Genomic DNA, 13,357 nt, shown 5'->3' with positions numbered 1-13,357 from the left:
TTTGAGGTTATGAACACCTCCAACATGCACTGAGCAACCTCAATTCTGCCCCAGAAGGGACCCCGACTCAGCAAAGCATTAAATATGTGAACTGCTTTGAGTTGCAGCCAGGATGAGGCCATTGGCAGTGTGATATAATAGATAGGCCTCTGAACTGGAAGTTGGGGGACTTTGACTCTACTACTGACTTACTTTGTGATCTTGGACAGGTCACTTCACTTCTGTTTCTCCCTTTGCCTGTCTTGTCTACTTATATTTGTAAGAACTTTGTGCAATGCCTAGCACACATGGGGCCCTGATCTTAATTGGAGCATCTAGGTGCTTGTGTTAGGGTATGTACCCCGCACAGGTAATGAAAGAGCAATTAGTGCACCTGGTGGCATCTGGTGGATGGGCTAGACCCAACTGATGATGGAACCCAGCTGATGCAGAGCTGGGTGGTAAGCATAAAAAGAGAGGAAGCCCAGGTGAGAAGGAGGCTATTGGGACAGAAAGGAAGAATTCTGTAGGTCTTCTGCAGTTGCTAGAGAGTGGAGGAAAGGCCTAGAGGGAGGCAGAAGTGCAATAAGCCCAGAGATGGGCTGTGTGAAAGGGCCTGAGGGAATGTCAATAGGGGAAATCCAGCAAGGCAGCAAAGAGTGTGAGGGAACAGACTTGCAGAGTCCCTGGACCAGAACCCAGAGGAGAGGGTGGGCATAGGTTCCCCTACCAGGCTACTGGAGAAGGGCTGAGTTTGGAACTGGGCCTCCAGGAGAAATCCCTGGGAGATGTTGCTCTACACAACAGCATGAGGCCAAATTTGCAGAACCTGAGAAGGGTGAAGAGTCTGTGTAGGGGTGAGCCTGGGTAGAGCAAAGAATTATGCTTATTTGATTTTAGCTTTTTGAGCTCTGTTTACCTCTGAAGGGGTGGGACTAAACGTGATTTGGCTGGAGGGCCACGTCACATGAAAAGGCAGAAGACCTGAGGGCCAGACTGCCTCTCAGCAGGGGGTTCTAGAGGAGGAGAGCCTGTTATACCACACCCAGCCACAAGAGGGTGTACCAGTAAGTCCACTCTTCTAGAGTGCTACTGTAATAAATACAAATAAACAATGCACAGGCAGATAGGAGCGAACAATATCTATTGCTTTAACGATGAGCACGTTACACAATTCCACTAACTGAATCTAATCAATAATCCATTAAAAATGTGATTTGGTAGTAAAGTACTTGTGCATGTTTTATTACTGACATGTTGTAAACCTCTAATCTACAAAGCAAAACTCCTTTGTTAAATGAGGAAAATACCATTTTTATGAGTTTTGGGAATCACTGACAGAGGGACAGGGCAATGTAGCCTGAAGTTACCAAATAAAAACTTTCTTCTCTACAAGTTAACAGCTAGTGTGTGCCTTTTATTCACACCCCAGAATAAAGGCTTATAAGGGCTAGTCTACACTTACCCGGTAGTTCGACGGCTGCGGATCGAAGTTCCGAGTTCGATTTATCGCGTCTGGTGTGGACGCGATAAATCGAACCAGGAAGTGATCCCCGTCGACTGCGGTACTCCAGCTCGGCGAGAGGAGTACCGCGAAGTCGACGGGGGAGCCTGCCTGCCGCGTGTGGACCGCGGTAAGTTCGAAGTAAGGTATGTCGAATTCAGCTACGTTATTCACGTAGCTGAATTTGCGTACCTTACTTCGACTTGGGGGGTAAGTGTAGACCAGGCCTTAATCTTCTCAAAGCTCCCTGGTACGCAGGAGGAAAGTACTTATTAATATACCCCATTAAGGGGTGAAGCCTACTTCTGCCCTCATATAGTGGCCCTTGTCTGTGGGCTAGTTTGACAGGTATGGGACCATACCCGGCCTCCTCTCTACCCCACTGTATTCCACTTGGGGTGCTATGCATCCCTAGGGGAGCAGGAATGGAGCAATCCCTGTTTCCCTCAGTACAGGGACTGCAGTTCTCTTGCGTGCCGTCCCCTTTCACTATGTACTCGTATGAGAGTCAGGCAGAATCTAGCCCTAAAGGAGTAAGCAAATCCAGGCAGACTTTCCACCCATTGTTGTTTGCTCATATTGGTTGGTTAATCTGGTGGACCTGCTCTCTGTATACAGTGCAAGGTTTATGATAACTTAAATATCTTCATATAAAAATGACCACTGCAGAACAGACTTTCACATAACAAAAAAAAATCCCAGGGTCCTTTGGGAAATTGGTACCTCTAAAATACAACACAGCTGTAACTTAGTTACAATTTTGAGTGATTGAATAGCTGATCTCTGTTAAAGTAACAGCACTTATCTATAACTTCTAAGTAGTTTGGGAATAGCTACCTTAAACTATTTTGGAAAACTTTGGATTTTTATTTTGTGGCAGCTGTTAACATGGCACAAATCCCTTTATTTTCTCATATGAAAAAATGATTGTAGAACATTTATTATGCTCTACTTTTGAACTATTGAAGGGTCTGTTTTGCTATTGCATAATTCCATGATGATAGGTGCTTCATAAATACCTAAGAGGATTAAATTTTGTCAGTTTCATGTTATGACAGACCATATATAAATCATCAATCTTCAGTGGGACTGTACAATTTGGGAGTAGGGAGACAGGCCAGAAGCAGGAAGTTCCCTGGGAGAGACTGCCAGAGTGTCCTGGGAGGAGGAGCAGTGGGAACCTGCTGAGAGACTGAGTCAGACACCTGTTGAGACAGAAGCAGCAGGAGACAGTCAGGAGAAGGGCAGGAGATGAGAGCTGCCAGCATGTGTTTGGTACTTGGGAGAAGGCGGAAGGCATGAGAGCAACAAGAGGGGTGTGCGCTGGCTAGTATCCCTGAGCCGGGGTCAGAGAGCTGAAAGCCAGGAAGCAGCAGAGGGAGTTGCCTGCTGGCTCTCTACTGGAGAGCTAGAGCCAAGGGCAGGGGAGCAGCAGAGGGTCTTATCCACTGACATCTCCAGAGCTGGACCCAGAGGAACAGTGAGAGGGCAAAGGGGAGTGTTGGATGCTCCCCTGGTGAGAATGCTTTCAGCAGAAAGGCTGGGGGAATGTGGAGGGGGAGGTTCCTGCTGGGAAGAGCAGGGTTGCACTCCAGCAGGAAGGGCTGGGGTGACTGTCCCAGCTGAGGGATGGAGAAGGACTGACAGAGTCTGGGTGTGAAGGAAGATAACAGAATATGGTATGTGTTATGTCAAAGGCAGAGAGGACACATGCATTCTTTTTAAAAATGTCTACTTGCCCTGGGATGACAAATGGGCTATGCCTTGGGACTCAGGATTTGGACTATTTATGCAGTGTCTTTGATAATTGCAGCAAGAGAGCCCGAAGCGGAGTCCTTGGCTTACCTGAGGGGGAACTGAGGCAGACACACTGCCTGCTATGGCCTGCGACATGAGTGTGCTGAAGGCAGGGCTGTCCTATGACAGTGTCACCAGTTAGTCTGCATACAGTGAGAAACTACAATGGACAAAAGTCATGCTAAGGAGCAACAGCAACTCTCCATACCCCTTCCCTGCAGGAGCCTAGCCATGGGCGAGCTAAGTACATTAAAAGGCTGATTGAAGATTGATTCTGTGATTGAAGATTCCATTCTGCAGCACTACTGTACTTGGGCATAATATCTTTAGAACCAAAGCCCTTGTAGGGACCTGATCATGTAAAATGCTCAGCTTCCATTTACCTTGGAAGGAGGGAGTTGAAGGTGTTCAGCGTCTCATGGGATAGCACCCTAAATCAATATAAAACCCTTAGCACTGCTGCTAGTAAAATGTTCTTTTCCATTTAATGGTCAGCAAAACCAAGCTATTAACTTAACTTCACAGAGTATTATTACCATGTAAGAAGTAATCTACCAGGACTTAAAGTGAGCCAGAGGGCTTTGCAGTGAAAAGTGAAAATTACCAGCTTGCTAAAACAGTTAAGAAAAATATGACAATATTTGACACAGTGCCCAGCTCTTTTGACTGAGCAAGCAATGTTTTAATCACAATAAACAGAAGTAGCTATAAATATAATGTACTAAGAGCAAGAACATGAGAAAGCACCAGATGCAGTTGGAAACATATGAAATATGATGGAAAGTCTGGAAATGTACTAACATAAGATATTGGAGTGGAGTGTGGGAGAGGAGTAATAGGAATTGAAACTGTAAACATCCTGGAGTATATCTGTACCAGGCTGCAAGCAGGTAACAAAACCAAGACAATCAGACTTGTCATTGCTGCAGGTTTGTCTGTCACAGAGATTGTGGTACCTACACCCTTTTCTGTTATGTGCAAATTTTCTAGTAAATCCAATCATTCTGACTCATTTGGGGTCTCTTTAGTTATTTTAGGCATTCAAACCAGTCAAACATAATTAACACACACATACATATCAATTATTGATTTTTTTTTACTATTAATTATTGTATTACCTTTAAGACGTCTCAGAGAACTATGTGAAGTTTACTTCCTGTGTCTTATTCCAGTCTGGATGAAATGAGACAAATTGAAAACTGAAGCCATAGAAAGGTGATAGGCCACTCAACACTAGCAGTTTCAGGGGATGGAGTGCTGGCGAATGGAGTCTGTGCAGAACTGATCCGATGCTTTGAAAGAATGCATAGGTTGGTGAGTTTAAAATGGAGCTGAAAATTTGAAGGTAAAGCCACAAGATAGTGTCAACCATCACTCCAGTCTAGCTTGTAGGGCAGGCCTAGGTCCTCTCCAGGAAATAATCCAGCACTGGAAGCTGAGGCTTCTACACTAGACAAAGCTGGATCGGAAAGCTCCGTGCTCCCTCTCCAGTAGTGTAGGTTTCGGGGGGCTATCTAGGCTGGGCTGAGTGTAAGCAGGGCAGGCGTGAAACTACTCCTGACTTATACCGATTTAAAGGAGAGAATTATTTTAGAAACATTCAGTTAAACTATTTAATGGCAAATATGACAGCATAAAGAAATGTATGGGGAGCTTCTTTGTTTCACTTAGCCTTGTTATTAGAGGGTTTTTTCTTCATGAACATATGGTTTTGTTTAACTATGGTAAACCAGTAATTTCAAATGAAGGAAATATCTTCATAATGGAATATATTTAAACATTCCCCAGCATGGAGCAGTCTAATGCTGGCTGTATCCTAGCACTGTAGAGAAGCTTTTGTTCAGTTAACTTACTGATGTGAATGGGGCCTGTAGCTGGTATTGGGCAATTTTAAATAATAAAGCCTGTGCATATAAAGTCACAAAGGATTTCCATGACACAGCTATGGACATAACCAAAACCTCACAATGCAGATAAGAATCAAGGAATAAATACTATGGGTTGTACAAGAGACAGTAATGGAGGTGGTAGGGTAGCACTATTTAGCAAGCTGCAGATAGTGACTAAGAAAAGGCAAAACTTTGAAGTATATGGAGCTCATATTAGAGCTGCAACAAATGTTCACCTTAACAATAAAAGAGGGCAAACTCCTTATGTCTAGCTTCTCTCATCTTCCCTCACTACTCTCATTCCTGTCATAGTTGGTGTGTCACCCAACTCACTGCTTACAATTCCTCGCTGGTTTCTCCAAACTCTGATTTTCCCTTTGGTCCTCTCCTCTCTTGGCAACAGCTATGATCTCTCCTCTGTGCTGACCAGCACAAATGAGAAGATCTAGGAAGTGTTCTTTCCCTTTGAGGTACAATGTTTCCTGAAGTTCTCTCCCTGGGGCAGTGAGGCTCTGCACCACCCCAGAGAACAGGGATAGATGTCCCAATCAAGTCCTATATGAACTTGTTTTGTTATGTTACAGGCAGAGTTGGTAGCTACCTAACACTTTCCATTATAACAGTGTTTTCCGTTACATCTAACCTTGCTAAACTTTAACTGTTTCATGTGAAATTTTCCATGCTGGTGTTTGCCTGAAGTTGAATTATAATTATTATAATTTATTATTACTATGTTTCAGCTAAACTGCTTCAGATGATTCAGAGAACAAAGTTAGGGGGAAATGCACAATCAGTCTTAAATCTAGCATTTCCTAATGTTCAGGTGCTTGACTCTGCAGTCTTCATAGTCTTTTAACATACTTTTTGTATGGTAACTGTAGCTATACGCATACTATTTAAAAAAATTCCTCACGTATTCTGACTTGAGCATCTTTGCAGCTGAGAATAAAGAGAGTCTTCTGAATATAACACAGGATTTGAAGTCGAGTGTCCTAGCTTCCCAGCTCTCTACATACTTTAAATGCAATTGCACACTCAGATAAATAGGATTACTTAAAAAAAGGCAAATTACCGGTAAACTGAATATCAGTGTTCAATAAGCAGTTGTGATGGTTCTCAGTGATTGAGTCACCTTGTTATCCCCTGCCTCTAGCACGGTAGCTTTGCTCATGGTGATAGGGTGTCAGCTCCCTAACACCACCAGGCTTTCATCTGCTCAAGCACGCTTCTCTGGGCTATGCCAGAGCTGTATTCACCTGGCAGGTTAACAATAGGCAGTCTCCAAGTCCTTCTGAATTGTCCCCTTGTGATATCCAGCCCGTCACAGGCTATTCACAATAATCCTGTATCCTCTGCCCCTAAAAGGAGCAGTGTTCCTCAGTTTATGAATTTTACTTAAATCACCAGTCCTATATAAACACAGCACTGGTAAGCACTTTAAATAAACCTGTTTTTGTTTTATTATAAGAAAGAATGGAGAGTTAAATAGAAACACTAGAGTGATGGAAACAAATGGTCACATTACAAAACAAAATCATAAAACGCAAACTGGGTCTACATTTATTAATAGTTACCTTTCCTATCTACTAAAGTAGATTCCTCCCTCCGCCCCCCCAATCCCCCTAAACTCAATCTGTTGCAGAGCTGGCTGGCTTCACAGGAAACAGGATCCAATTTTTAATGAATGTTCCTGGTCCCCAAGATATCTCCCCAGTGAAATTGTCCTGTCCTAGAGTGCCTTTCCCCACCCTATGTTATCCTAAAACAGTCTCTTGGGTTTTTTTATCCATAGTCAGGATTATTCTTTGTTTGTAATGTTCCTTTTTAACCTCCAAGTGGTTTGGATTGTTTGCAGTTGTCTCTGATGGTTTTCCATTGAAAGTCGTGACGGAGCAAGGCTAGACAATTGAGCCTTAAATTACATTGCCGACTAACCAGGATGGAATGAACCTCTCTCCTGCCTGAATGTGTCATCACCGAGACATATCCTCTGAATAATTTTTACTCCAAGTCCGTAACCCATACTTGCAATATAATTATATTATTCTGTAAATTTTACCTGTACACGCATCTCACTAAGGTTATGAATCTTGACAAATTACAAGCTTTCTGTAGAAACCTTACATGTTATGCTTTATGGATACATATCCTTCAATACATTTATTTGATATAATGAGTTTGTCAGGTCTGAGATGAGTTATTTGCAAAGAACAGGTGACCCTTTGCTAAGGAGCCTCAGTGTCACAGAGGTAATAAAGCATGATTAGGAACAAGGGTTTTTCATGCTCTGTTTTGTGCTTTATTCATTTAGGTCCAAAATTTGTCATGTGAAATCACACAATTTTAGTTTTTTATTAAAAAACTGGTTAAAATTTTTGTGCTTGTAAATACGGTGTTCGAACTGCCCTTGCTTACTAGCATATTGAGATTGCAACATTTATCAACTCATTTCATTAATTAAGATTAGAATTCTTAAATACCAATGTCTCTGAAAGAACAAAAAGAAAACGGAATCTTTGCCTATGTACTCTGTTAGCCTTTTATCTCTCTTTTTTTTTCTGGAACAGATGATGATCATATGCTTTTGTGTGTAGTAGACCATGTGGGGTGAGGAAGAATTTTGCAAGATAATCAAAAGTGGCTGGAAAGCTCCTGTGCTAGAAAAACACAGGAATGTTGTATATGATTGGGGTTGTGAATGATGCCCTTCCTGTTCCAAACCACAAAATGCAGGAGGGTGTAACATTCCCATTGCTTCTGTAGAGGATTAAGGAACTAGTGAAGCAATCTTGGAACCATTAGCAATTAGCTTTTTGAGAACTCATGGAGGATAAGTGAGGTCCCAGAAGGGCAAAATGGTTCCTGTCTTTGAAAAAGGAAACAAAGAGGATGAGAGGAATTACAGACCAGTCAGCCTAACTTTGATATCCAAATAGATACTGGAACAAATTATTAAACAATCAATTTACAAGCACCTAGAGGATAATGGGGTTATAAGTAATAGCCAACATGAACTTGTCAAGAACAAATCATGATTAAACAACCTAATTTCCTTCTTTGACAGGGCTACTGGCCTAAGGAATGGGATGTAATATGTTGGTCATATTTTTTTTTTTAAAGTCAGTTTTTTGACATAGTCCTCCATGACATTCTCATAAGCAATTTTCATAATGACTTGGATAATGGAATGGTGTTTACACTTAAAATGTTCAAAAGACACCAAGATGGGAGGAGTTGCAAGCACTTTAGAGGACAGGATTGGAATTCAAAAGTCAATAAAGACAAGTGCAAAGCACTACGTTTAGGAAAAAAAATAAAATGCATAAATGGTTAGGTGGTAGTACTACTGAAAAGATCAGATGATTACAGTGTATCACAAATTGAACAAGTCAACAATGTGATGCAGCTGCAAAAAAGGCTAATATCATTTTGGAGTGTGTTAACAGGAATGATGTGTGTAAGACATGGGAGGCAACTGTCCTGCTTTACTCAGCACTGGTGAGATGTTGACAAATTGGAGAAAATCCAGAGGACAGCAACAAAAATGATAGATTTAGAAAACCTGACCTATGAGGAAAGCTTTTTTTTTCCTTTCTTTTCTTTAAAGGTAGGTGTGTTTCATCTTGAGAAAAGATGAGTGAGGGGGAGCTGATAAGTCTTCAAATATGTTAAGGACTCTTTTAAAGAAGACGGTGATAAATTGTTCTCCAAGTCCACTGAAGGTAGGACAAGAAGTAATGGGCTTAATCTGCAGCCAAGGAGGTTTAGGTTAGATATTAGCAAAAGCTTTCTAACTATAAGGGCAGTTAAGCTCTGAAATAGGCTTCCAAGGGAGGTAGTAGAATCTCTGTCAATGGAAGTTTTTAAGAACAGGTTGGACAAGCACCTTTAAGGGATGACCTGGGTTTCCTTGGCCCTACCACCACACAGGGGCCTGGACTTGAAGACTTCTCAAGGTCCCTTCCAGGCTTACATTTCTATGATTTTGAATGGGCTTTGAATCAGACTCTAAAGATCTGATGATGAATCTGCTGAAGATAATGGCAAAGCTCTCATTGACGTCAGTGATGCAGAATCTAGTCCTAAATGGGCAAATATGAAGGTATTTTGAAGCCATTTAGGGTGGGATTCACAATGGAGACTTGGCCACCAAACTGCCATTTTTAGGCACCTAAAGCCAACATTTAGATCTTATTAGTATTCGCAACCTCAGTCCAGCTGCCTAACACTGTAGGCCCCAAGGCTTCCACTATTGAAGTCCACAAGGTGTTTAAATTTCAGCATCTGGGCTTGTGTGTTGCCACCTCAGTCTGAGCACCGCTCAGCAGATTGTCACCTAACTCACACTGAAGCACAGCAGGGTTTACAGACTAGGCATTTCCTCACCCATCTTGTCACTGGGCCTGACCCAGTAGATATATCGTGAGCACACCTACCTCCATCCCCTCAACCTTTAGTCCAGCGGATAAAGCACTCACCCAGGTTTTGGGAAATCTGGGTTTGAATCCCCTCTGCCTGATGTAGGGCAGGGACTTGAGTCTCCCACCTCACTGGAGTGCCCTAACCACTGGGCTAAACAGCTATTCTCATTCTGGCCCAATGAATACTTGATTATTCATACAAAGTTAAAAAGTTCCAACAGGGACGAGAGAGACCTGCCTCAGAATATACCTTATACTTTAGTTGTTTGGGCACAATTCTGAGAGGTGGAAGACCTAAGGTTAAGTCCCTGCTACAAATCAGCCAGAATGGGGCCTCAAACCCAGCTCCCCCATATTGAGGGAATGCTCTAAACACAGGGCTACATGTTGTTATAAGGGGAAACTTCCTCCACCTCCATTTTTCTTGAAAAAGGGCCAATCTTGGTTAGGTACCTAATTCCAGGAGAGGGTTCACAGCTATTAATTCTGAGTGGTCAGAGGCCCAGGCACCTAACTTGCTTTGAAGGGCAAGACTTAAGCCACACCCATCTCCTCAGCATCTCCTATTGGCTAGCTTAGTGCCTTTTTTTAGGCACCCAGCTCTCCCCATGCATTGTATAGAGACCTTGAGCACCTAACTCAGGGTTGTGAATTCCACTAGGCAGCAGAGAACCTAAAAGTTAAGAGCTGCAATGCTGAGCATTGCAATGTCTAAGTCCCCCGTGTGAAACCCAATCCTTACTGAATGTGAATGTGGTTCACATGTGCCCAGATTTTACACCTGGCTAACTATAAGCTGCTGCACAACAGTGAAAGTGATTCAGTTACACATTATGAATAAAGAAGTTCATTTATTCCTTTTCTTAGGGAAAATTCAAGCTGGTCTTTAAAGAGTGTATTGCAACATCTAGCTTTTGTCCCTCTTCTGACCACTTCTGGAACTCCCCCAGCTGAACCTTATTATTTCATTGGCCTGGGGTTTCCCTCCTCATTTCCAACCTCCTTCTTAGATATTATTAATGAGCTGTAGCAAGACAAGTTGTAGCTATGTCAGAAAGAGGTCAGGTATTTTTGCTGACATAGTATTTAAAGAACAGTCTTAAACAGCTCCTTGTATAGAGAGAAGCTCTGGGTTTTGTAAGAATGTTAAGGGTGTAAGAAATCCCCCTTTTACATGAAGGGGAGGCAACATAGTGACAATTGATGTGGAAAAAGCTGAAGTACTCAATGTTTTTTTTTTTTTGCCTCGATCTTCACAGACAAGGTCAGCTCCCAGACTGCTGCACTGGGCAACACAGTATGGGGAGGAGGTAAGCAGCCCTCAGTAGTGAAAGAACAGGTTAAGGTCTATTTAGAAATGCTGGACGTGCACAAGTCCATGGGTCCAGATCTAATGCATCCAAGGGTGCTGAGGGAGTTGGCTGATGTGATTGCAGAGCCATTGGCCATTATTTTTGAAAACTTGTGGCAATCTGGGGAGGTCTCAGACGATTGAAAAAAGGCAAATATAGTGCCTATATTTAACAAAGGGAAGAAAGAGAACCCGGGGAACTACACACCAGTCAGCTTCACTTCAGTCCCCGGCAAAATCATGGAGCAGGTCCTCAAGGAATCCATTTTGAAGCACTTGGAGGAGAGGAAGGTGATCAGGAACAGTCAACATGGATCCACCAAGGGCAAGTCATGCCTGACCAACCTGATTGCCTTCTACGATGAGATAACTGGCTCTGTGGATATGCGGAAAGCAGTGGATGTGATATATCTTGTCTTTAGCAAAGCTTTTGATATGGTCTTCCACAGTATTTTTGCCAGCAAGTTAAAAAGTATGGATTGGATGAATTGACTCTAAGGTGGATAGAAAGCTGGCTAGATTGTGGGGCTCAATGGGTAGCGATCAATGGCTCGATGTCTAGTTGGCAGCCAGTATCAAGCGGAGTGCTCCAGGGGTCGGTCCTGGGGCTGGTTTTGTTCAACATCTTTATTAATGATCTGGATGATGGGATTAATTGCACTCAGCTGGGGGGGAGAGGTAGATTTGCTGGAGGGCAGGGATAAGGTCCAGAGTGACCTAGACAAATTGGAGGATTGGGCCAAAAGAAATCTGATGAGGTTCAACAAGGACAAGTGCAGAGTCCTACACTTAGGAAGGAAGAATCTCATGCACCGCTACAGGCTGGGGACCGACTGGCTAAGCAGCAGTTCTGCAGAAAAGGACCTGGGGATTACAGTGGATGAGAAGCTGGATATGAGTCAGAAATGTGCTCTCGTTGCCCAGAAGGCCAATGGCACATTGGGCTGTATTAGTAGGAGCATTGCCAGCAGATCAAGGGAAGTGATTATTCCCCTCTATTCGACACTGGTGAGGCCACACCTGGAGTATTGTGTCCAGTTTTGGTTCCTCCACTACAGAAGGGATGTGGACAAATTGGAGAGAGTCCAGCAGAGGGCAACAAAAATTATTAGGGGGCTGGGCACATGACTTACAAGGAGAGGCTGAGGGAACAGGGTTTATTTAGTCTGCAGAAGAGAAGACTGAGGTGGGATTTGATAGCAGCCTTCAACTACCTGAAGGGGGAGTTCTATAGAGGATGGAGCTAGGCTGTTCTCAGTGTTGGCAGATGACAGAACAAGAAGCAATGGTCTCAAGTTGCAGTGAGGGAGGTCTAGGTTGGATATTAGGAAACACTATTTCCCTAGTAGGGTGGTGAAGCACTGGAATGGGTTACCTAGGGAGGTGGTGGAATTTCCATCCTTAGAGGTTTTTAAAGACCGCTTGACAAAGCCCTGGCTGGGATGATTTAGCTGGTGTTGACCCTGCTTTGAGCAGGGATTGGACTAGATGACCTCCTGAGGTCTCTTCCAACCCTAATCTTCTATGATTCTTTTGTTTTGTTTTGCCATGTCATAAATTGTTGTTCTGTAAACCGGTTATACTGCTATCTGTTTGGTTTGTATTCACAAAAAAATATTAAGGGATATGCAAAGTATTAATGTATTATGTCAATAGATATACATGTATCAAAGTTATAGTTAGGCTTGGCAGATTTTTTTAAATCTAGATGTTTAAGCATTGTTTCATTTCTATTGATGTTTTTTGGGTGGTTAGACAATTATTCAATGACAGTGTGGTGATTCAAGAAATTAAAGCTTTATAAATATTAACACAAATTGTTCGCACCACATGTCAAACTATGTAAAGTAAATATCCTTAAATCAAACTCTAAATTCTCAAGCAGCATTTCCCGATCTGTACATTTCAGTGATCATTGATGGGAATACTTTGTCATCAGTTTGTGTGTGCATGGTGAAATCGACATTTACCAATCAAAATCAAATCCTTCCAAGCCTAGTTATAGTGCACTATACACAATAGATATGCAGAGACTCTGGTAATTGCTACACTGAACCCAGCAACATAACGCAGTTAATTCTTCCAGCATTATAACTGAATTGAAGCCTAATAATTACTAGTGAACAGTTAGGAAACCTAAGTATTCCTGAGCTAATTTAATTATCTTTATTTAAACTGAACAGTGTGGCAGTGATCTCTTTTCAGCTGGCCTTTGGCAGCTGCCTCGCCACATCATAACCACCCAGAAAGCTGTAGGTCATACAGAGTGGCAGTAGCTCTGGTCAGTTTCAGAAGACTGTGTGTGTGTGTGTGTGTGTGTGTGTGTGTGTGACGGGGTGGGGGGGATGTTGTCTATTTATATAAAAGAAAAGAGGCCTAATTAGGGCTTTGAGTGCCCTTAAGAGTTTTAAAATAA

The sequence above is a fragment of the Emys orbicularis genome, chromosome 1 (assembly GCF_028017835.1).
Source record: "Emys orbicularis isolate rEmyOrb1 chromosome 1, rEmyOrb1.hap1, whole genome shotgun sequence".
Taxonomy (NCBI): Eukaryota; Metazoa; Chordata; order Testudines; family Emydidae; genus Emys; species Emys orbicularis.
This window is presented reverse-complemented; position numbering follows the sequence as displayed.